Raw genomic sequence first — 24,751 nt, 5'->3', positions numbered from 1 at the left:
CTTTCCTTACTCTGGCATGCCTATAAGTTAACGTTAACCTTTTAAATTTAAATACTTACACAACAGGAGATTCATATATTTATGTGTATGTGTGTACACATGTGATGTGGAGCAAGCAAGCTGGGCCCATGGATGTGAGTGCTGCCGGCCTCCTGGGCTGTGCTCTGCATTGCTCCTATGCTCCCTGTACCCTGGAGGGCCATCAGAAAGGACCATACTGCCTGCACACCACCAGCTGAAGGTCTGCACAATGTGGAGGCTTCACCACCAGGACTCTGGCCTTGTCGCTCTCAGCCCTTGGCACAGGGCTTCATGCAGTCTGCTGCTGAGAGTGATAGGCATGTGCAGCAGGGACCTCTTCTGGGCAAATACCAAATGCAAATACAGCACAGGGGCAGGCTCTGCTGGCATCTGCCGGTCTCTTAGGACCCAGGGCTCCTTTGTCAACCCAGCCCAGCTCAGATCTATATTCTAGGAAGTTTTGGTTTTAGTCCTGGGGGCAGGTGGGTTCTGCAATGGGCAACGGTGCTAGCATAGCAGCAGAAGCTGCTGCTCCCCTTCCCCAGGCCTGGGCAGGGCTGGATCTGGTATCCAGTATTCAGAAGTCTACCACAGCATCTTTTGTACAGGTTATTTCAGTATCCCTGGTACACTTACATTACGAGGCCATGTGGATACTTTTGTGGGAGACTGGCAGGCACTGCACCTGTGTTTTAGCCCCTTACAAGGGTGGAGCCTTGAAAGGCCAGTCCCTTCCTGCATGGGCGCCTCAGTGCTGGTGCTTCAAGCTGCTTTTGCACCCCCCTCCCAGCCCTCCACGGGGATGAAATAAGTATGAGTGTGCTGGGATCTTAATGTGAGATATAAAGGAATTGTATCCTCAGTTGCAGAAGGCAATCTACTTTAGTGAAGCCACTGATTCAAATTCTAATCTTTCTCAGAAATATCCTCCTAGACACATCCATAAATAATGTTTAATTGAGCACCCTGTGGACAGTCAAATTGACACACAAAATTAACCATCACCTACGCCCCCACTATTGCATGGGCTTTAACTCCAGGAATCCCACCAGGTTCTTAAGATGAAGATTTCAGAAAGATTCCCTCTTGGCTCTGACAGAGGGAGGGGACAACTAATCATTTTTAAATCCTTTTAGAAATTTCTGTATAACAAAGACAGATTTTTCGGCAGGAAAGACTTTACCAGAGTCTTACCCACTGAGGAAGAGGTCTCCACCAACCATAGCTTCCTTTTACCGTCCTATCTCAACTAAAGTATGAAATAGCTACACCACTACAGAAAGACGTGTGAAGGTCACACCCCAGAGACACAGGCCTGGCAAAAGACTGACAGTTAATTGTTAAGATTCTTTCCCCACACATCTTATTATGACACCAGCAGGAACAAAGTATAGTCGATTGCCTGGTAACACAAGTGTGTTCACTTCATGACAACTTATTGGCCAACACTGAACATGTGTGTGCTTTTCTGTATGTTAAAAAAATTATTAGTGGATTCTGTATTTGAATATTTACCTACTTCTTAAAATTTATTTATGACCTCAAAATCAAGACTTAGGGAGACTGATTATTTACAGCTATGCACAGAATGGTTAAGAATTTTAGTTTCCTGCCTGAGTGGCTCAGTTGGTTAAGCGACTGCCTTTGGCTCAGGTCATGATCCTAGAGTCTCATGATCGAGTCCCGCATCAGACTCCCAGCTCAGCAGGGAGTCTGCTTCTCCCTCAGACCCTCTCCCCTCTCATGCTCTCTCTCTATCTCATTCTCTCTCTCAAATAAATAAATAAAATCTTAAAAAAAATTAAAAAAAAAAGAATTTTAGTTTCCTGACATGTGGTCCAAGCTGAAGTGGAACAAAGAGATGCTCTACCTTCTCATTTTGTTCATCCTGTAAATATGCCCCTTTTGTGGGGAGGGGTCTATTCAATGCTACCCTTTAAAAAATGTTATGCTGTTTTTGGTGATTTTGTTGTTTAAAATTGCCCCCAAGTTGAGTGCTGAAATGGGGTCTAGTACTTCTAAATGCAAGAAGGCTGTGATGTTCCTTTTCAAAAAAAACAAACGTAAGTGTTAGATCAGCTTCATTCAAGCAATGAGTTATAGTGCTGTTGGTTGTGAATTCATTGCTAATGAATCACAATGATACTTCCATAAAAAAAAGAGAGGAATTTTACCAATCTGTGCATGAAGCTGCTCATGTAATGCTCAAGTAATATCTACAGTGTGTGATAAAACTATTAGAAATATGGAAAAGTGGCTAAATTTTCAAATTCATGAAAAAAAAAAACAAGAAAAGCCTAATCCAGGCTCAGGAAGATGTTAAACTCTTCTCAGCTAGTGCTGACTAGTTCACACATTTCAAAAGCCAATTGTGGCATAAAAATGTTAAACTTACAGGTGAGGGAGTTTCTGCAGCCAGAAGCTGTAGAAAACATTTTAAAAATATTTATCTGCTAAATGTTATATAGCAAAAGCATTATATAAACAAGTAAGTTTTCAGTATTGTAGAACAGTCTTGTCTTTAAGGATGTTGGCAAATGGACCAACATAACACAAAGACCATTTCAGTTGGTGAAAATGTTCTGATCAGAACTGTACAGGAAGCTAACCCTGTATGTCCCCAGCGGTAATAGTTCAGCATTAGTTAATTCAGCATTCCTGGTAACATTTACAGAATATAGACTATGGTGGATAATACGAATTGGCTATATAATAATAGACAGCTGAAGGACATATGAGACACAAACTATCTCTAGGGAGGCGTGCTCAAGAAAGACCAAAGGCAAAAAGACAAACATGAGGATATTAGAGGAATGTGATGTCTCTGGCAGCTACAGATAGAGCAAATATTAAATGTAGCCTAGATCCTAGCCACATTAACATAAATCCTTATACTGAATGACCAGATGGACAATACCAAGTGGTCTAATACATAAGTGAGAAGTAGAAAGAAAATATATTTGAACAATAGCTAAAATTTTTCAAATTTTGAGGGTAAATATGAAACCTCACACCTAAAAAAAAAACTTCTTAGCAAATATGGAATTAAAACAAAGGAAAAACACCAAAGTATAACATAAACATATTCCTGAAAAATAGTGATAAAGAGAAAAATCTTAAATCTTATTATATATCCAAAATCTCACTGATCCCCAAGCAAAAGAAATATGAATGAACACCTGATTTCTGAAAAACAGTGATAAAATGTATTAACAGCAGCCAGAGAAAAATGACACATCACATACAGGAATTCCAAAAATGAATTATAGTCAATTTCTTGTCAAACAGTGTGCATGCCAGAAGATAATGAAGTGACTCTTTGAAGTCACACAAAACAAATAAACAACCAAAAACCCTAAAATTTTGTATCAAATAAACTATTTTTTAAGAATGAAGGCAAAATAAAATCTTTGCAAACAAAAAGAAAAAATATAAAGAATGTTCACCAGCAGACCTGCCATATAAGATATGTTAAAGGAAGTTCCTCATGTAGAAACCCAATTTTAGACAGAATTTTATAAACTTGTAAAGCCCATGATTCTTAAATAGGAAAACAAACCTACTAATGAAATTGTGAGCTAGTACTCCAAAGCAACTAATATCATCCTTGGAAGCAAACTCCTCCAAAATGTAGTGAGACAAAATAGCAACCTTTTTTTCTTGTAATGTTCTTGGGTTCTGTGGATAAGGAATTTGGGTAGGATATAGCAGAGGTTGATTGTCATTGCTTCACAGTGTCTGGACATCAGCTTGTATGACTTGAAGACCAGAGGTACCACAGTGGGTGGAGGCTGATATTAACAGTAGCTCCTTCACTCAGAAGTCTGGCACCTGAGATGGAATGACCTAAAGACAAAGAATGCCAACCAGAACACTTCTAGTTGACTAATTGATTTGTTCTGGTTCCTTGCATCATGGTGGTCTTAGGACACTCAGACTTCCTATCTGGAGGCTCAGGGTTCCTGGTCTAAATATTCCAGTGGCCAAGGAGAAACTTTCATTGGCTTTTTATTCATCCTCAAAAGACACACAGCATCACTTCTGCCATACCTTGTCATAGCAGTTAAGAGTCTGCCCATGTTCATTAGGAAGGGACACTGATCCTACTTCTCAATGGCAAGAACGTCAAAGAATTCACTGTCATTTTTTTAAGCATACACACATACCTATACCTTCTGATTATCCATCAATCTTTATCACTATCTTTTCTGGAGCCACAAGGTCTGCTGTTCATTGCTTCTCTCTGAATATTTGCTCCAACTCTTGAAGTCTTCATCCTTTTCCTCAACCAACTTCCCTTTCTTCTTAAATACAACTCAAATGACTACCAACAGTCATTCTACATCTTAACATAAGGCGTACTACTTACAATAAGAGAAATTATCCCTTTATGAATCTGAGAGAGTATATGACAGGCAAGGCACCATTTTAAAATAAGACCACTCAAAATTCATGAGTCAGTGACTGGCACTGAATGAGACAGGACCAGGAAACGATGATAGGAAATGGAGTGGAAAATCTTATGACTTCCCCTGCCAACGGGGTTTTCTCTGATGTTTCTGTGAAAGCCTTCCTGGAATGCATATTACTATGCACCACAGTAAGTGTTTTACCAATGTCATAGAACTATTGGTTTATGAGAGCATATCACTGGAAAATAGAATCCTGCTATAACAAAATTGTAACCAGCACAAGTTAAAGACCATCTATTTAAAATAGCATTAAATATACAAGATAAGAGTCAAACTATCTATATAATTTTCTCTTTGCGTAATGTCAAGGCTGTTACACATTGGATGATCTATGAACAAGGCAATATAGCTGAGGTAAGGTTAATTCAGAACTACTTTTCTGATCTTTGAAAGAAAAGTAAAGGACCCAATATCATGCTTTTATATTACAATATACCAATCTCTTAACAAAGAGGGGGAAAAAAGTGTTTTATCTTAAAAATCACTTTTAAGTGATTTTTTCAAAACTTCAAATTGAGAATGAGTTAGAGGAAATTCTCCTTTCTTGATGAAATGATATAATAAAAATCTTACTCTCTAAAAATTTAATTAAAATATATCAAACATTTACCATACAATAGTTGCTATATAGGCAGTCCATTTCTACCTTCTATATTAAAAGTCACAAAAATCCTAGGAGGCAGCTAGTATTATCTCCATTTTCCAAATAATATTACTGAGACTTAAGGGTTTAATAACTTAACTAGTATGGTATATCTATAAGAACAGGAGAAGAAATTAGATTTAAGTCTGTCTTATTCCAAGTGAGGGAATAAAAAAAAATGCCTGATAGTAGACATTCTACCAAATCGGTAGATAAGAGGCTTAAAGCATAATTATAACTTTATTTGGATAAAGAGATGTAACTTTTCTTATATTGAGATATTAAGGAGATCAACTAGACAGGATAAAAATAAGTAGGAGTAACATACTGAGTACACACATCATAAACTATGGACCACAACTTGAACCCAAATCTCATTTCAACCGTGATGCAACATTCTCACCTTCTTACCTTGTCATAATATTTCATTCATTTGGAATTCTTATTACAACTTCTTTAACAATCACCACATTAACTTATTTATGACCTACATAAATCTCCCCTACTCCCCTCCTCCAATTAAAAATAACTTCATAGAGCACTAATTCATGATATTACCCAACAGTGTATTTATAGTAACTTGCCATGTATTATTCAAATTAATTATTGTAGTGGCATTATTTTTATGAGTTTGGTACATTCAAGAAGATGTGGATCAACGTTACTAATCTTTTACTTCCTATAGCACTTATGAGTGTTTCTGTACATGGAAGCTTATCAATGCAAAATAATACTTTGGGAATAGGAAGCAATCTTAAGTTTTTGGTTTAAACTTGAAAAAATTACTTCAAATATACTATGCATTAGTTTCTGGAAACAAGACAATTACCCCAAGAGCAAAATATTATTTCCTCAATCATATTAAGTTTTGATATTATTTAAAGGTCTTATTTAGATAAAATATGCCTTAATGTGTTTTTGTTATCTTTAAAAGACATTCAGTTTAATCACTGTAACAATACTATTAATTATAAGAAATTAGGAAAAATAATTTAGTAGACAGTATTTCGCCAGTAGTTTTTCCTTGAAGATTGCACTCAGCACAAGTTGTGAGCTACTTTCATCTAGTGCCAATAATATATCACAACCACTACTAAAATTCTTCTCAACAAATAGGTTCTATGCTTCAGAAAGACTGACCTATGAATATATTTTGACTAAGATAATTCTAAGTATCTTGTTGAAATTATTCTGCTTGCCTCATTGAGGTCTCACCAAATAATTCACTCTAAATTGCTACATACATGCAACTAGACACAACCAAAAAATTACTTAAATGTATTAAGAACTGAAATATGTTATAGCCTTTCATTATCACCCTCAATTGGGAAAAAATATGTAGACTTTTTTCCTAATTAAAGAGAAAAGTTTGCTTGGAAAATATTAAGAAACATATGACAACTTTAAATATGGTAGGATTAGTGAAGTAGATCTATCATTTTTTTAAAATATATCTTTTGGACTAATCAAACATCTGCCAAAGTTTAAGATTATTTAGTTAAACACACACACACACACACACACACACACACACACACACACACAGATTTTGAGAATATCTTCAGTAGGGGGTGTTTCGTAACCCAGATAACAACACTTCCTTTGAAATGCACAGGAGTCAAGGACTATCTAATGTTTCATAAGAGTACAACATCCCTGCTAAACTCTGAGAGATTTGGCAATTCTGATAGTTTTATAGCTGTTTAAATCATCCCCAAATCAACACTGTTCTGCTCAATTTGATTGGAATCTTTTCCTTGCTTCTATTTGCATATGGAACTCAGTCACTCTACTTGGATTCTTTAAAATTAAATATGTGAAAGGTGAATAGGTATATCCTTCACTCTGTAACATATCATAAATAGTTAAGGTTTTGTTCTGTGGCAACATTACTAAAATCATGGATGATGGGAATTTAAATTACAACACAATGGAAAACATAAAATAAAATTGGGTGTTTTGACAGCCCACAGTCCTTTCCATTCTGCTATTTTCATCCTCCTACTGCATGCCAACTCCTGTCTACCAAACACACCACCTCCTTCTACATTACTACTATCATCCCAACACCTCCATTATCACTACCACCAGTGTCATTTCCCCTAAGGAAATGTCTTAAAAAAATAACTAAAGTAAATAAAAATTAAGAGAAAGTTTCCTATTTTGTAAGCAAAGTAACTCAGCTCTTATGGACATGCTTTTCCTTCACCCTCACCTTTCATACATTTCCTAGGTCTAATTGTTTCAACATCTAAATAGGCTAGCAGGTGTTTTCCTAACTCATTAATGGTCCTGTCACTAGTAGGTGCCAACTTTTAAGATACTTTAAACACATGTTCCTCAATTGCATGTGTTGAAGAGTACAACTTATATATGACCATATTAATGATAAATTATGTATATTGTTCCTCCAGGGATTTGTAAAGAAATTATTATCATATAATTCATTTCTTTAAAATACAACAATTTAATTTCTGCTATTAGAGGTTACACAGTAAGCCTACTTTAGTAGATTCTCCTGGGCTTACTGAATCTTCAAATATTTTATTTAAGATTTTCATGTATATAGAAATATATCCATAGGTACTTAGGTGAATGACAGTGTTTTTTCATTCACCAAATAGTGAATTCTTCTTTACAAAGTGAAATTCTCCTTTTCGAAGAAGAAAAAACTGACTTAAAGTCCTCTTTATGGGACAGAAAAAGAGAAGTGTCTATTTTAACACTGAAATCAAAAGGATATTCTCTGTTGAATAAGAGAGAGTGTACAAGAGATATTCTTTCTTGCATTTTAGCACAGCATCTTTGTTACAAAACATCTTTGACTACCTGTGATTTATGCAGCACAATAGCTTTTTTATGACACTTATGTTAATCTTTTTCCCCTTTCCATTACCTGAGCATATCACTATGTTTTCTTGTTGAAATAATTTGGGCAAGTAATTTGCAAATTTCCTCTGACAGCCCTTAAGGTACAATAAATTTCTTAAATCAGTAGGAGCACTTGAAATGTGTTTTCAATATCCCTGTTGCAAATGAAACTAACGAGCTATAAATGTGTAAGTGTACAGAAAATCAGAAAGAATGAACTTTTCACTTATACAGAATTGGATGTTTCCTTAATTATTTGTAACCCAGGGCCATAAGGAAGTTTCTCATTTTAAAATTAAATCTTATAACCAGGATTTTTGTTTGTATGCCTAAGTATATTTAATGAGTTTAGATGAGAAAAAACAAAACAACAAACTTGACCAAACATATATCATTCCTTCTAAATAAGTTTTAAGATATTTCCCATAAGTAGTACTACATTAACATATAAAACTTGAGTTTCCTGAGCACCTATGGAATAGAATACTAAAGGTTTTGCCTAGTCCAGGTTTTGAAGTATATTAAAGATTTCTTTTTGTGACTAACAATGACCATGGCAAGTGCAGGTGGCAGGGGATACAATATACTGCTGTACATTCTCCACAAGATGGTATTCCATATCCTGTATATTTTTAGAATTCTGTTTCTGATATACTTTAAAATTTTGGATCTTAAAAAAATGTTTATGTTCTTTCCCATTTTTGACAATTGTACTTCTACCCTTGGAATAGTATGTTGCTGCAATGAAACTGTAGGTCTTAAATCAGACAATCACAGAATAAAATTTTTCTCTTCCACTTACTAATTTAGGCAAGTGACTTAGTCTTTTTAGATGCAGGAATCAGGTTTAGGACTGGCAACACATACAAGAAAACCCATTATAATAAAGTCTTAAATGCATAAATAGCTATATGTCTCTCAAATAGTTTAACTACAATGGCCAGAGGTCTTGAATTGCTAGGATGACTTCATTAAGTCATCAGGAAACCAGGCACCTTCTATCTCTCTATCTCTACTGCCATCTTCAAGCTTCCATCTTCAAGGCTACATGATAGCTGCTGAAGCTCCAGCAATTATATCTTTATTTCAGGAAGCAGAAAGGTGGGAAAAGGGAAAGACAAATGGTATTACCTAACCCAGCAGTTTATTTCCTTTGGGAACCTTTATGTGATTTCCATCTTTCACTTACATTTTATTGGCTCAAACTTACTCACCTGGCCATCATCAGCCACTATTCCATTTACTATCACTGACTAACCACCTCAAACTAAGTGGAATACAAGAATAACTATTTTATTATGTTGATAGTTTTCATGAGTTAGGAATCTAGAAAGGGCATAGGAAGAATGACTTGTCTTTGGTTTACAATGTTTGTTGACTCAGCTAGTGAGAATCAAAACCTAGGAGCAACTTGATGACTGTAGGCTGGTATAATCTGGAGGGATCTCACTGACATATCTGGAAGCTGATAATCAATGATGACTGAAACTTTATCTAGGACATCTACTTTAGTCATCACCATGGGGGCCTTGGGCTTTATTAGAAAATGGCCTGGAACCCAAGAGTAAGCATTTAATGTAAAACAGGAAGAAGCTGTATGTTCTTTTCTAATCTAGATTTGGGTAACACAGTATCATCTGAATGCAAACTTTTCCTGTATACATACAAAACCTTCCTTCCCACATTAAAAAAGAACAGAATTAGACTTCACTCTAAGTGGGACAGTGACACATTTTTAAAAAAACACATATTGTGGGAGATAATGTTTCTTATTTTTGGAAAATTCAATCTCTTGCCTTTACACTTGAGTCTCAGAAAAATCTAGTCGTCTATCTGAGTGCATTTTACCTCTGCAAAAATTGTGATTTATCTCAAAGAAAATGCAAATACTAATTCAAAATGATATACATACTTTTAGGTTTACTGCAGCATTATTTACAATAGCCAAGACATGGAAGCAACCCAAGCAGCCATTGATAAATTAATGGATAAAGAATATGTGATGTACCACACACACACACACACACACATACACACACACACTGGAATCTTATTCAGCCATAAAAAGAATGAAATCTTGCCATTTGTGACAACATGATGGACCTAAAAGGTACTATGCTAAGTGAAATAAGTCAGAGAAAGACAAATACCATAGGATTTCACTTAAATGTAGAATGTAAAAAAAAAAAAAATACAACAAATATATTATTAAATATAGAGAACAAAGTGGTGGTTACCAGAGGGGAGTTGGGTGGGGGATGGCCAAAATAGATAAAGAGGATTAAGAGCTACAAGCTTCCAGTTATAAATAAGTCATAATGATGAAAAAGTATACCATAGGGAATATAGCCAATAATATTGGAATAATGTTGTACAGTGACACATGGTAACTAGACTTATCCTTGTAAGCACTGAATAATGTACAGAATTGTTGAATCCATATGTTGTGCACCTGAAACTAATATAACATTATATTCATTACTAAATTTTAAAAATTGTGGTTAGGCTTCTTCTAAGAAAGAAGGGGAGACAGGATATTTAGCAGTCTTTGAATAACCTCCGTTTACTGATTTGTAACATAAGTAATATAATAGAATCTATCTCTAAAAGTTAATATCAGTGATAAGTGAAAAAAATGTCAAGGATAATTTTGGGGGTATTGCAGAGTAAGATGGTAGCTAAGAGGGTCCCCCACAGCCTAATAGTTTATGACACATAGATACCATGGGCCCTTTTGTTACATATTGGGCTCTTACTGCCATGGATATCTTCCAATGTATTATCACAACCCATTGAATCTCAACCTTTTCAAGTCACAGTTCAGACAGAAAATAATAATATTTTCTAGAAACTGGTGTGTCGAAGGTTGCTCCTAGGCTGAAGTGTCAGAACAAAGAGCTCTGGGTCACTCGGTCCCAAACCAGTTCACTTATCCACTGAGGAAATCAATACCTCTACACATCTTTAACACAATCTCTACCATTATCAATCCTTCTTGGGCCAAGACCTTTTATTCTACAAACTACTTGAGATAATTTTTTCCTTTTACCTCCAAGTAAATGACCACTTCATCAATCAAAGATACAAAATTTAACTAGCAATTTATGTGATCTATAAAAAAATTATTTCCTGACAATGACAAGGTTAAAAGAATCAAAGTTGAGGTTTGAGCAAGAAGACTCAGAAAATGAAGATGCCTGGAGCCAAGTGCACTAGATCTATTATAGAGATGTGAGATGAGTACACCTCACCAATAACTACACTTTTCTTATGTCTTGCTGAGCAACTGTGCTTACTGACTATATTCTTGGGATAGAGGACACATTGAGTCCCAAATGGGGCCACAGTGACTGTCACCAATGGGTGTCTAATGTAGGGATGATTGACTGTCAAACTGGAGATGGCAGGATTTGTGCTTATTAATATTTCAGATTTACTTGTTCCTTTAATCTCCTTCTATCTATGACATTCTTCTTCATGCCTCTATATAGACCATTTATTCCATCTTTTATTTTGCATTACTTCCTATTCATAACACAATTATGAATTCTTCCTTTGTCTCACAAGCTACTTGATTACTCACTCTCTAGGCTTAACACATTCTCTAAGTTTCAAGCATTCCTTTTTTTTTTTCATCATCTTTAGCAGAATTGAATAGTCTTCAATAATAGAGCAAATAAACATTGCACTCCAGTAATACAATTGTTTGAAACTATGGCTATGTTTAATGAATGAGACCACAGGCACCAGAGGGATTCTGAACTTCAGACCGCCTACACCCCTTTCTGAAAATAAACAATATTGTTCTTGCCATTGAAATCCCATGTTTTGCTTGCCAGTGAAATTCCATGAAACTACTTTTCAGGAGCTAATGATAAGGATAAGTTGTGTACTTACTAAGAGGACACTCCTCTGGTTCTTTTGACAGGTAGTGCCTTTAACACATTTTACTTTCCCTTTTGTTTAGTTAGGATGAGGATTCAGACAACCTCTCAGGTAATTAGTCTCTAGATCTGGCTTGCCAGTAGCTCTTGGCAGAACACTAATGTGCAAGAAAACACTTCAGGAGATATACACATCTATTTTTCCCAGGAAAAATTCATTTATTCATATACATTTATCGACTGCTACTATGACCTGGGCACTGCTGGAGGTAATGGGCCTGAAATGGTATGCAAAACTCCTGTGCTTGAATATGCAGAGGCAGACTGAAATGTACCTCTCGTATCTCACTCAGAATTTCATTTGTGCAAAGTATAATTGCCAGCGGCAGCTGTTGCACTCTGAAATCTGTCACTGTTTTTGTGACACTTGAGGCCATGCCTTTTGTGAGAATGTCCTTACCAATAACCGAGTGAAGCTGGGATACTCAGGTGGGCCCATTCCAGGGAGGTGTGGAACTGCTCTGATGGGACATTTTAGTCAAGGACTCTACCATAGCTCTTCCTAATTCTCTTAGATCCATACAACAGTCTAAGGTGTTTCACCCCTCCTTCCTTCCTTCCCTCTTTCCTTTACTCAGAGCCAAGTGGCATCAAGGTCTGACAACTTTTCAGACTCCCCCAGCTCCCTTCTATTTCCCCCCAAGTTTTGTCCCTTATAGATCTCTTGCATGACCAATTCTGTCTTGTGGCCTATATCTCAGAGGAAGCAGACTAACCTAAAGAACATCAGAAGAGAAACAAAATGAAATACATGATATGTTAGATTTTGATAAATGCTGAGGAGAAAAAAATAAAGCAGGAGAATAGAGATAAGCAATACAAGGTAAGGGGAACGCTGCTTTATAGAACTTGGGCAGTGGAGGTCATAGACTTCAGGACATGAAGCACCGAATATGTGGATATTTCAGGAAGACTGAATTCCTGACCTGAGATTTAAACCTGGAAACAATGCTGTGCCAGCTCAAATTGGGGGCCACATCTAGAAGAGCAGCAACAATTTCCCCCTATTCATGGAGAAATTTATCTTATTCATATTAATACACGGAGAAGAAGTGCTATGGAGTAATATGGATCAAATATAAACAAAAACTCTAGGCTTACATAGCCTCAGATAAAAGGAAGAAAAAGAAATCTAACAGAGGATCATGGCATTCTGTAAGACAATACTGAAGGGCTTTTGGAATATAAGTGCGGTTCAGTGGGGTGAGGTCCAGAGCTGACAACCAAGAAAGAATTCTTGAGACGCCTTTGGTGCAAAATGGTGGTTTATTAAAGCATGGGGGCAGGACCTGTGGGCAGAAAGAGCTGCTGCACCAGGCATGTAAGGGGTGGCTGATTATTTACTATGGGGTTGGGGAAGGTAAGGAAAAGGGAGGTTTCAAGAGGATTTTCATATGTTAAAGAAGACTCACAGGATACCGGAGGCCATGCCATTGTCAAGTTAAGGCTGTTTTTCCCTTGCTAATGTCTTAGCAAGACATTAACATGAAGATAGTTGGGAGCTTCCTAGAGGAACAATACACTCTGCCCACCTCAAGTATCTGTCAGTGAGCTGCAGGTTATAAAGACATTTAATTGCATCTTCATTTCCTTCTGGAAGCTAGGTTATTGATAGAAATGCTTTGTTCTTGTAGATTGCTAAAACATTTGTAAACTGAGGGAGACTCTTGTCTTGCAGGATTGTGATCTCTGCAAGTTAACTATTTGTTTTTCCTCTCCTTAGCTTTAGGGCAGCCAGGAGTGCCTGAGGAGTGTCACATAGATCCCACGGTGGGGGTTGTGGGGTGTCAGCTCCTGCTTTGTCCTCAGCTTGCCTTCTGTTCCTTCATCAAATACTAGAAATTTTCATCTAGATAATATGATTAGAATTAGAGAACTTCATTGAGAGACCATGGTAATTTACGGTAAATAAAGTTACTTTAAATGGTGTAGTGTATGTATCACAGATGGGCCAGTATACTCTCAAATGGGGGAGATGGTTCATAAGGTTACTAAACTATGCAAATTTAGAACTGTACCTAGCATGTTATAAAAGCTAAACATATATTAGCTATTATTATCTAAACCAAGTGAATTTTAACAATCATAGACAGGATATATATCAGCATTACTAAAAGTACTGAGAACTCTTGCTCATTGAAGAGTTATGGTGTGCCAGATGTTAGGTGTGCCAGACAGTTCAGTAAGATATTTTTTTACTAACTACTTGAGTCATAGGTGAAAATAAAAGATAAAAATCCAGCATTTTAATTTATCATAATTAATTTCTTGGAAAATTACTTTCTTGAAGGCCTCAAGTAGAACAACTTTTGAAAATACATATAAATAAGAAAGGGGATTTTAAAATGGAAAAACTATAAGTTACAGAAGTATCTTTTGCCTGAAAGTTTACCTTGAGTATATATTCATAACTTCAGAAGCAAAGATAATTTGAATCATATACATATTTCCACTATTAATTTGAAGGATTAGAGAAAGAAATAAAATTTATCTTTATTTTATTTTTTGCAACATCCATGCCATATCATTGAACAAGTTGTAAGAAAAAGAGCATCACAATATAATATAACTTAGCCTTTACTTTTTAGACTTCAGATCAACCCAATTATATGCATAACTGACCTGCCTGTCTTGCCAATTTTATGTATAACTGTCTTGCAATTCTGTGATTCAGCTGAAAAACATAGTAGTATAAACTATGAAGCCAAATTGTTATTTTAAGCACTCAGAAAACTAAAAAACTCTCATGATGCATATTACAAAAAGAGTAATACATTTGAACACAATGACTCTTAAATGTTTTAGGGCCTCTAGACTACTTTCTTTCATATAACACTTTACATGCTGTAGCTAAGTTAGTGATCAAAAAATATTTTATATTAAGTTTCTAAAAGTGACATTATGATATATTCCCATGTCATTAAAATTTTCTTAAATAAAGATTGCACCCAGATATTTTTAAAAATCAAATAAAAGTCTGTGTATTTGAGTGAAATAAATCAATCAGAGAAAGACATGTATCATATGTCCTCACTGATATGAGGAATTCTTAATCTTAGGAAACAAACTAAGGGTTGCTGGAGTGGTGGGGGGTGGGAGGGATGGGGTGGCTGGGTGATAGACATTGGGGAGGGTATGTGCTATGGTGAGCGCTGTGAATTGTACAAGACTGTTGAATCACAGACCTGTACCTCTGAAGCAAATAATACATTATATGCTAAAAAAAAAAAAAAGATAGCAGGAGGGGAAGGATGAAGGGGGGAATTGGAGGGGGAGACAAACCATGAGAGACTATGGACTCTGAAAAACAAACTGAGGGTTCTAGAGGGGAGGGGTGGGGGGATGGGTTAGCCTGGTGATGGGTATTAAAGAGGGCACGTTCTGCATGGAGCACTGGGTGTTATATGCAAACAATGAATCATGGAACACTATATCAAAAACTAATGATGTAAGGTATGGTGATTAACATAACAATAATAATAATAATAATAATAATAAGGATTTTCCCGAAAAAAAAAAAGGTCTGTGTATTTGGAGAACACACTTTCCATACAAGAAGTTCACAAGTTTATTTAAGGAGGTTTATAAGTTAATAATGTAGATATAGTATGTCCAATAACAGTGACCTAAATTACTCTGAACTCTTTTTTCTCTTAAAAATTGGCACTCTTTTTAAACATTATAAAAATGTATAAACATTAGTTTAAAATGGATCTGGTAAGACATTAAACTGTAGAATTCCTAGAATATAGGCAAAAAGCTCCTTGACATAGGTCTTGGCAAAGATTTTTTTGGATATAACACCAAAAACACAAGTAACAAAGGCTAAATAAATAAATAAATAAATACGAGCAAATCAAACTAAACAGGCTATGCACAGCAAAAGAAACAATCAGCAAAATGGAAAGGCAACCCATCGAATGGAAGAAAATATTTGCAAATCTTACATCTCATAAGGGGTTAATATCCAAAATATATAAAGAACTCATTGGGGTGCCTGGATGACTCATTTGTTAGGCATCTGCCTTCCACTCAGGTCATGATCCCGGGGTTCTGGGATCCAGTCCCTCATCAGGCTCCCGGCTCCCCAGGAGGCCTGCCTCTCCCTCTCCCACTCCCCCTACTTGTGTTCCCTCTCTCGCTGTGTCTCTCTCTGTCAAATAAATAAAATCTTTAAAAAAAAAAAAAGAACTCATATAAATCACTAACAACAATAAAACCCTTAAATGATCCAATTAAAAATGGGCAAAGAAACTGAATAGACATTTTTCTGAAGACATCCAAATGGCCAACAAGTACATGAAAATATGCTGAACACCATAAATCCTGAGGGGAATGCAAATTAAAATCACAATGAGATATCACATCACACCTGTTAGAATGACTATAAGTAAAAAGACAAAAGATAGCAAGTGTCTGCAAGAAAATGTGGAGAAAAGGGCACTCTTGTTCACTGTTGGTGGGAAAGTAAATTGGTACAGCCACTGTGGAACATAATACGGAAGTTCTTCACAGAGTTAAAAATAAAACTACCATGTGATCTAGCTATCATACCTCTGGGTATAGGTCCAAAAGAAATGAAAACAGGATATTGAAGAGATATCTGCAAGTCCATATTTATTACAGCATTATTCATAATAGCCAAGGTGGAACCAACCAAAGTGAATGTCAATGGGTGAATGGATAAAGATGTATATATACAGTAGTCCCCCCACTACCACAGTTTCACTTTGTGCAGTTACAGTTCCTACAGTGAACTGCAGTTCAGAAGCAGATGATCTTCCTTCTGATGTATTGTCAGAAGATCAATAATTGCCTAATGCCACATCACAATGCCTGTGTCATTCATCTCACTTCATCTCATCACACAGACATTTTATCATTTCACATCACCACAAAAGGAAGGGTGAATAGAGTATAAGGTATTTGGGAGGAAGAGAGAGAAAAGACCACATCTTATTATAGTACCTTGGTATAATTGTTCTATTTTACTGTAGTTATTGTCATTAACCCCTTACTATGCCTAATTTACAAATAAAACTTTACTGTAGGTACATATGTATAGACAATAACATAGTATATATAGAATTTGATACTATTTGTGGTTTCAGGCATCCACTGGGAGTTTTGGAACATATCCCCCCCACACACATAATGGGGGGGGAACCACTGTATACAACAGAATATTATCCAATCATGAGAAAGAACAAAATCCTGCCATTTGCAACAACACAGATGATACCTTGAGGACGTTATGGTAAGTGAAATAGGTCAGCCAGAGAAAGACAAATACTGTAAGATATCACTTATATGTGGAATCTCAAAAAACCATACTCCTAGAAAAAAAGCAAAAAAAAGAGTAGAATAATTCAGGGGAGGGAAATAAGGAGGTGTTGGTCAAAGGACAAACTACCAGTTAGAAGATGAATAAATTCTGGGGATCTAAAGCATTGTATTGTGATTACAGGTAACAATACCTTACTATTTACTTAAAAGTTGCTAAGAGAGTAGATCTTAAATATTCTCACCACAAAAAAGAAATGGTAACTATGTGACCTGATGGAGGGATTAGCTTTGTCACTAAGGTGGCAATCATATTGTAATGTAAAAGTGTATCAAATCAATTATGTTGTAAATCTTAAATTTACACAATGTTATATGTCAATTTTATCTCAATAAAGTTGAAGGAAAAAAAATTTGAATATCAAAAGACCCAGAATAGCCAACTCAACACTGAAGGAGGAGAATAAAGTTGGAGGACTGAAACTATCTCATTTCCAGACTCACTTACTATAATGCTATAGTAGCCAAGACATTATAGTACCAGTGAAAGAATACATAAATACATCAATGGAACAGAACAGAGAACCCAGAAATAGACCCACATATGTATAGTCAACTAATCTTTGCAAAGGAGCAAAGGTAATACAATGGAGAAAAGAGAGTCACTTCAGAAAATGGTGTTGGAACAACTGGACATCCACAAGCAAAAGAATGATTCTAGCCACAGACCTTAAACTTTTCACATATATTAATCTGAAATAGATATCACTGTAAATATAAAACACAAAACTCTAAAACTCCTAAAGATAACATAGAAAATTAAATGACCTCGAGCATGATGATGACTTTTTTCATATAATACCAAAGGCACGATCCATGACAGAAATAATTGATAAGCTGGACTTCATTAAAATCAAAACTTCTGCTCTGAGAAAGACACTGTCAAGAGAAAATGAAGACAAACCACACACTGGGAAAAATGTGTGCAAAAGATACATATTTGGATAAAGGACCATTTTCCAAAATACCCAAGGAAATCTTAAAACTCAACAATAGGAAAATGAACAGACTGATCAAAAAGAAAATGCTAAAAACCCTGAAGAGACATCTCACAAAAGACCTACAGATGGCAGGCAAATAAGCATAAGAAAAGATGTTTCACGCCATTTGTCATCAGATAAATGCAAATTCATACAACAATGAGATACCTCTACTGAGCTGTTAGAATAACCAAAATGTGTAACATTCACAAAAGCAAATGCTGGTGAGGATGTGGAACAACAAGAACTCTCTTCTATTACTAGTGGCAGTGCAAAATGGGACAGCCTCTGTGGAGGACCATTGGTGGATTCTTACAAAACCAAACATAATCTCACCCTATAGTCCAGCAATCACACTCCTTGATATTTATCCAAAGGAACTGAAAAATTACATCCGCACAAAAACCTGCAAGCAAATATTTACCTAGTTGCTGAAACTGGGAAGCAACAAAGATGTCCTTTAGCAAGTAAATACACAGAGATAAATAAACTGGTACATCCACAGAGCAGACATTATTCACTGCTCAAAAGACATGAACTACCAAGCCATGAAAAGACATGGAGGAAACTTAAAGGCATATTACTAAGTGAAAGATGCCAATCTGAACATACTACCTACTGTATAATTCCAGCTATAAGACATTCTGGGAAAGATAAAACTATCGGTACAATAACAAGATCAGCAGTTGCCAGAGAGGCCAGGGCAGGGAGCACAAAGAATTTCTAGAACAATGAAACTATCCTTTATGATACTATAATGGTAGATAAATGTCATTACACATTTGCCAAAATCCAAAGAATGTATAACACCAAGAGTGAACCCTAATGTAAACTATGGACTTTCATGACAACATGTTAATGCAAGTGCATCAAGTGTAACAAATGTACCACGGTAGCTCAGGATGTTGATAGTGGAGGAGTTTGCATGGAAGTGGGGTCAGGGCATATATAGGAACTCTCTGTTCTTCCTGCTCAATTTTTCTGTGAACCTAAAACTGATCTAAAAAATAAATTCTATTAAAAATTATCTGAATCAGGAAATGAAATGTTCTGCGTGAGTAGAACTCTGCACTCTCATAATTATGTTCCAGTTTACTTGTAAAAATGACCATATCAACTAAGCCAAAAATCCAAGACTTGGAAACTCTTAATAAATATACCAACCAGTAGCAAGACCGATGAAAAACAAAGGGAAAGAAGAGTTCAGTTATATTAGACATATAAAAATGGGACACTTCTCCACACACCCTAGAAATCATTTTTATAAGGGCATATTTTGTGGTGGACACACCCTAAGGTTACCTATAATAAGCCACACCCTTATATAGTCTCCTCCCCTTAAGTACAAGAGCAACCTGTACTTGCTTATAACCAGAAAAATACAGAAAAAGTAAATGTTGCAGATGTAATTAAAGTCCCAAATCTGTTGATTTTGAGTTAAATCAAAAGATTAGCTTGCATAGACCTGATTTACAAGCTAAAGTTCTTAAAGAAGGGACAGGGACTTTCCCTAAGGTGAGAGATTTTCTCCTAACTGGTAGTGAAGAAGCAAGCTGCTGTAAGTTCTTTATCAACAAGGAAATAGGTTTTGCCAACCACCCAAAGTCGCTTGAAAACTAATCTTCTTCCCAGTTCAGCCCCTAATGAGAATATATCTCTGCAGATTCCTTAACTGAAGTCTTTGGATGCCTTGAGCAGAGAACACAGGTGAGCTATACTCAGATTCTTCACCAGTGCAAAAGGAGATAAAAAGGTCCGATGTTGTAACCCAGTAAATTTGTGCCAACTTGCTAGGCAGAAACAGAAAAGTAATACAGTTAGCCAAGCGTACAGGCGTGATTTAAGAATAACAAGAAACTCTAAAAAAGAAATAGTCTTTTACAAATCAAATCAATAGCCAAAACTTTCCCTCTGAAAACATAGGTGCTCCACAAATTATCAAATTTTAATTTTAGGAAAATATCAGGGACAGAGATAAACCTATGTATTATACAAATAACTTGGACAGAGAGTAAAAGTTGAAAGCTGTTAAACTCATTACCTAGTATAATTTGCCTTCGGAATGCAAGAATGTGTTAGTATTGAAAAATTATCATTGTAAATCACCACATTAACAGCTTGAAGATAAAAAGAAAAACTCAGAGTAGATCCAGAAAAGACATCTGATAAAAATGTACCAATTATGATAAATCCTAGCAACTTGATAAATCTCTCCGCCAAGAATCAAAGCAACATCATACTGAAAGGGGAAAAATGTAGTCATTTCCTTTACTGTAAGCAAAATACCAGTTTGCACACTATTATAGCTTACAGTCAGCAAAGTACTAAAAGTCCTAGCCAAAGAAATATAACCAAAAAGTTGAGGACCAAAAGCAAAAAATGAAAAGGTGATTTTCTTAAAAAGTAAATAATGATGCCGAAAATCCAAGAAAATCAATGTTCAGTCCTCCTCAGCTAAGATGTTCTTAGCAGAGTAACTGTATCAAATATAAAAATAATAGCATTCAAATAAATCAACAATAGCAAAGAATTTATATATACAAAAACCACGAAAAAGTGCCATTTAATATGACAGATAACTTATTATATGATCCTACAAGAACTTTTCAAAAATTAAAGGGAAAGTTAGCTACATCACATTGCATATCAAAATTAGGCACTATTAAAATTTTTAAATCTCTGTGATGTCAAAAGCGTAATGAGTAAGGTTAAAAAATAAAGAACTGTGGAAAGATAGTCACTATATGACAACAAGTAGCTAATTTAAATACAAAATTGAAAAACAACCATATATCAAAAAGAAAAAGACAAACAAGAACAACAAACAACAAAAAAGGAGAATTAGCAGAAGAGGAAAAACCAGAGGCTAATGAATATATGAATTAACTACAACTGTGATGACAGTTTATTCTATTAAATTAGTAAATATTAGGTACTCTCAAAATCCCATTTTTTTTTTTTAGATTTTATTTATTTGACAGAGAGAGACACAGCGAGAGATGGAACACAAGCAGGGGGAGTGGGAGAGGGAGAAGCAGGCTTCCCGCAGAGCAGGGAGCCTGATGTGGGTCTCCATCCCAGGACCCTGGGATCATGACCTGAGCTGAAGGCAGACGCTTAACAACTGAGCCACCCAGGCACCCCAAAATCCCATGTTTTGGCCAGCATGAGGGAAAATGGGAAAGAAGTACTAATAAACTGCTGGTGGGATCATAAATTTCCTAAATATTTAAGAGATAATTTCCTGAATAGCTGGTATGATTTAAAGTGCTCATTGCCTACATCCATCAAGAGTCCCATAGGGAAACAAAGATTCAATGCAGCATTGTTTGAAAAGCAAATTTGTAAAGAAGTCTCATTAGAAATGGAGGAGCAGGGAGTAGGAAATACACATAAATGATAATTCCATTAACAAGTTTGAGAAAACATGAAGTATATGTTATTACAGTATACGAAGTAATATGTGAGAATAGCATGAGAGCACAAATTAAGAAAATTTAAGTTAGATTTACTTAGGAAGTGTGAAGGAGGAAAAGCTCAAGCTGAATTTTAAAAGACATTAATAAAATCCTATCACTCAAGAATAATGATTGGAATGAGAACAAAGCTCTCAATGAAACCTGTAGGAAACTCTAATTTTAAGGTGTAAAAAAATAGAAGTAGACACTTCAAAGAAATAAAAGTACTCCTCTATCATATGCCTGGCCATCTAATAAGCCCTTCAAACAACTTTCTTAAAAATATCTTGTATGCATATACTATCTCATGTCAAAATACAGAAATTAGGCTTAGATAAGTTAAAACGGTCAAATAAGAAACTCCCGATGGCCAGAAACATAAGCCTTTCCTCATTCTGAAATTCCTCTCCTAAGAACTAAAACTCATAAACATGGTAAGAACATGACTTCACAGAAGGCAATAAAGATTCTCAAAGGGATTATAGATACAACAGAGAAGTGAAATGAAAATTACACAACTGGAGAGAATGATGGATGGCATTTGGCAGAGTCACTGAAATAGGATAAAGTCAGTATGTGTGTGGTGGTAAAATGATTGAGAAGTAAGGACCAAGGGATACTAACTGTGCTATTTTGAGTGACTGCACTGTAAGGAAAGAAAATGAAAGGATGCTTATTTAAAAAGAATTATATGGGTTTTTATCTGAGAACATTTTATGGCTATTTAAAAAATGATATTGTAGTCTACCAACATCATTCTGAAATTATAGCCAGTGCAATAAGACAAATTTTTATTTATTTATTTATTTAAGATTTTATTTATTTATTTGAGAGTGAGAGAATGAGAGAGAGAACTTGAGAGCGGGGGGAGGGTCAGAGGGAGAAGCAGACTCCCTGCTGAGCAGGGAGCCCGATGTGGGACTCCATTCTGGGACTCCAGGGTCATGACCTGAGCTGAAGGCAGTCTCTCAACCAACTGAGCCACCCAGGCGCTCAAAGACAAATTTTTTTAATGTGGACTAAAGATTGAAGGGCAATTAATAAAACTATTTCATTCACAAATAATAGGATTGTGTATAGCCAGTGCAATTATATGTGATTATATATATGTAAATGAACAAATTATATACAAATCATAAGCATGGAACTTAGCAATGGCAATATACAAAAACCAAGTTCTATATATGAGGAAAATCAATTAGGAAATAAAAGATAAAAGATAATATTTCCTGCAAAAGAAACAAAGTGCATAGTAATAAATCTAACAGAAGAGGAACAACAGTCCTCCCCTAAGAGCTACAAAACGTGAATAACATTAATTAAAGATCTCAATAAATACACTAATCCAGGTTCTGGGTTTGGGAAAATCAACATGGGAAACATATAAATTTTCTGCTACTTAATATATTGATTCAAAGCAATCCCAATAAAATTCCAACAGCAAAATTAGCTGTTTCCAAAATTTATATGAAAAATAAAGATTTGGGGCACTTGGGTGGCTCAGTCGTTAGGGTCTGCCCTCAGCTCAGGTCATGCTCCCAGGGTTGTGGAATCGAGCCCCGCATCGGGCTCCTTGCTCGGCAGGAAGGGTGCTTCTCCCTCTCCCACTCCCCCTGCTTGTGTTCCCTCTCTCGCTGTGTCTCTCTCTGTCAAATAAATAAATAAAATCTTAAAAAAAAAGAAAGAAAGATTCAAGAAGAGCTTGTACAATCTTGCAGAAGTATTAAAAAGCTGAAGAACCTTTATTCCCAGGTATAAAGATGAATTATAAATATATCAGAAATATGATAGTATACCATTAGTTCAGAAATAGATAAACAAGGAGAATACAATAAAGTACCCAATAATCTGTCATTAAAGTTAATATGCAGTGAAGTGGGGAATAGTTTGGTTTTGGGAGTGGGCCAATTGGATAGCCACTCGCAAAAATATGAACTTTGAGACTGCAGCTCTGAGGCGGTGGTGGGCTGGGGGCTGGTGCAGGTGCAGCGCCCCTCTCCCACAGCCGCTCCAGTCTCGCGCACACAGCGCCTGCCTCCATCACCCGGAGCCTGAGCGAGGCCGCGGCCCACACGCCACAACCAGGAGAGACAAGCAACAGTAGCAATCAGAGAGCTCCAACAACAGCGACCCAGAGACTGGAGCAGGACTGCCTTTGAACTAAGAGAGACCTGGTACCTTACCCATGTCCTGAGCTCCCCCACCTTCCCATATTCTTGGATGGTACTTATGTGGCCTGAGGCCCGGGCATGATTGACTCCTCATGAAGGTGGCTATTATCGTAGACAACTAATTTTTTTCCAGAGAATATCTTTTTAAACCTCCTAGAATTTATACAACACCCGATGGAAGATTTAAGTGCAATGCGGGCTGCGTCTTTCCATGACAGATTTCCACCCAGACACGTGGAACACCGCCTGGTCGGTCTCCACTGTCCTCACCTCCTTAGCTTCATGACCCAGAAGGGCCCCACCCGGGCCAGTGGAGAGACTTGACACTTCCCTGTTCGCAGCCCGAAGTTTAGCGTTTCACTCAAAAGACAAAATGTTTTGTGACTTATTTCCTTAACTCATGGAGGAAATTAAAGAAAACCAGAAAGCATGAGACGAACTCAGCTCAAACTCTGGGCTTACCAGACATGGCTCCAGAGGGAGCCGCACCACGGTCTGAGGGGGCTTCAGCTCCTCCACGGGCTCAGGGACTCCAGCAGGCCAACCGGCACCATGGACTCACCGGTTAACTAGAGCGTTACAGGTGGCTTCAAAGCCTTCCTTCGCCTACACCGCCAACTACGTGCTGAGCTGTATGTCGCACGGGGGAGCCCCCGGCGGCCCGAAGACAGGACGCTGGGCCAGAAGTGCCGCTGACCGGGTCCCACAGCCCAAGGCTGGGGGTAGCATTTTAAAAACCCTTAAAATTAAGGAAACAAAACTTAAAGTGTGTAGGTAGTTTGGATTCTCAGTCCCTGAGTTCTGTCAGGGCTGTGGTGCTCAGGTGTTGATGATGAGGAGCATCATGT

The 24,751-nt window shown here is 36.6% G+C and overlaps 1 pseudogene; it reads left to right on the top strand.

The window, feature by feature from the left end:
* Positions 1-515: 515 nt before the first annotated feature.
* LOC113915855 lies at positions 516-24,472 on the top strand (annotated as a pseudogene).
* Positions 24,473-24,751: the final 279 nt, after the last annotated feature.

The sequence above is a fragment of the Zalophus californianus genome, chromosome 1, assembly GCF_009762305.2.
Source record: "Zalophus californianus isolate mZalCal1 chromosome 1, mZalCal1.pri.v2, whole genome shotgun sequence".
Taxonomy (NCBI): domain Eukaryota; kingdom Metazoa; phylum Chordata; class Mammalia; order Carnivora; family Otariidae; genus Zalophus; species Zalophus californianus.
Note: the sequence above shows the minus strand (reverse complement) of the source record. Positions and strands in the feature narration are given on the sequence as shown.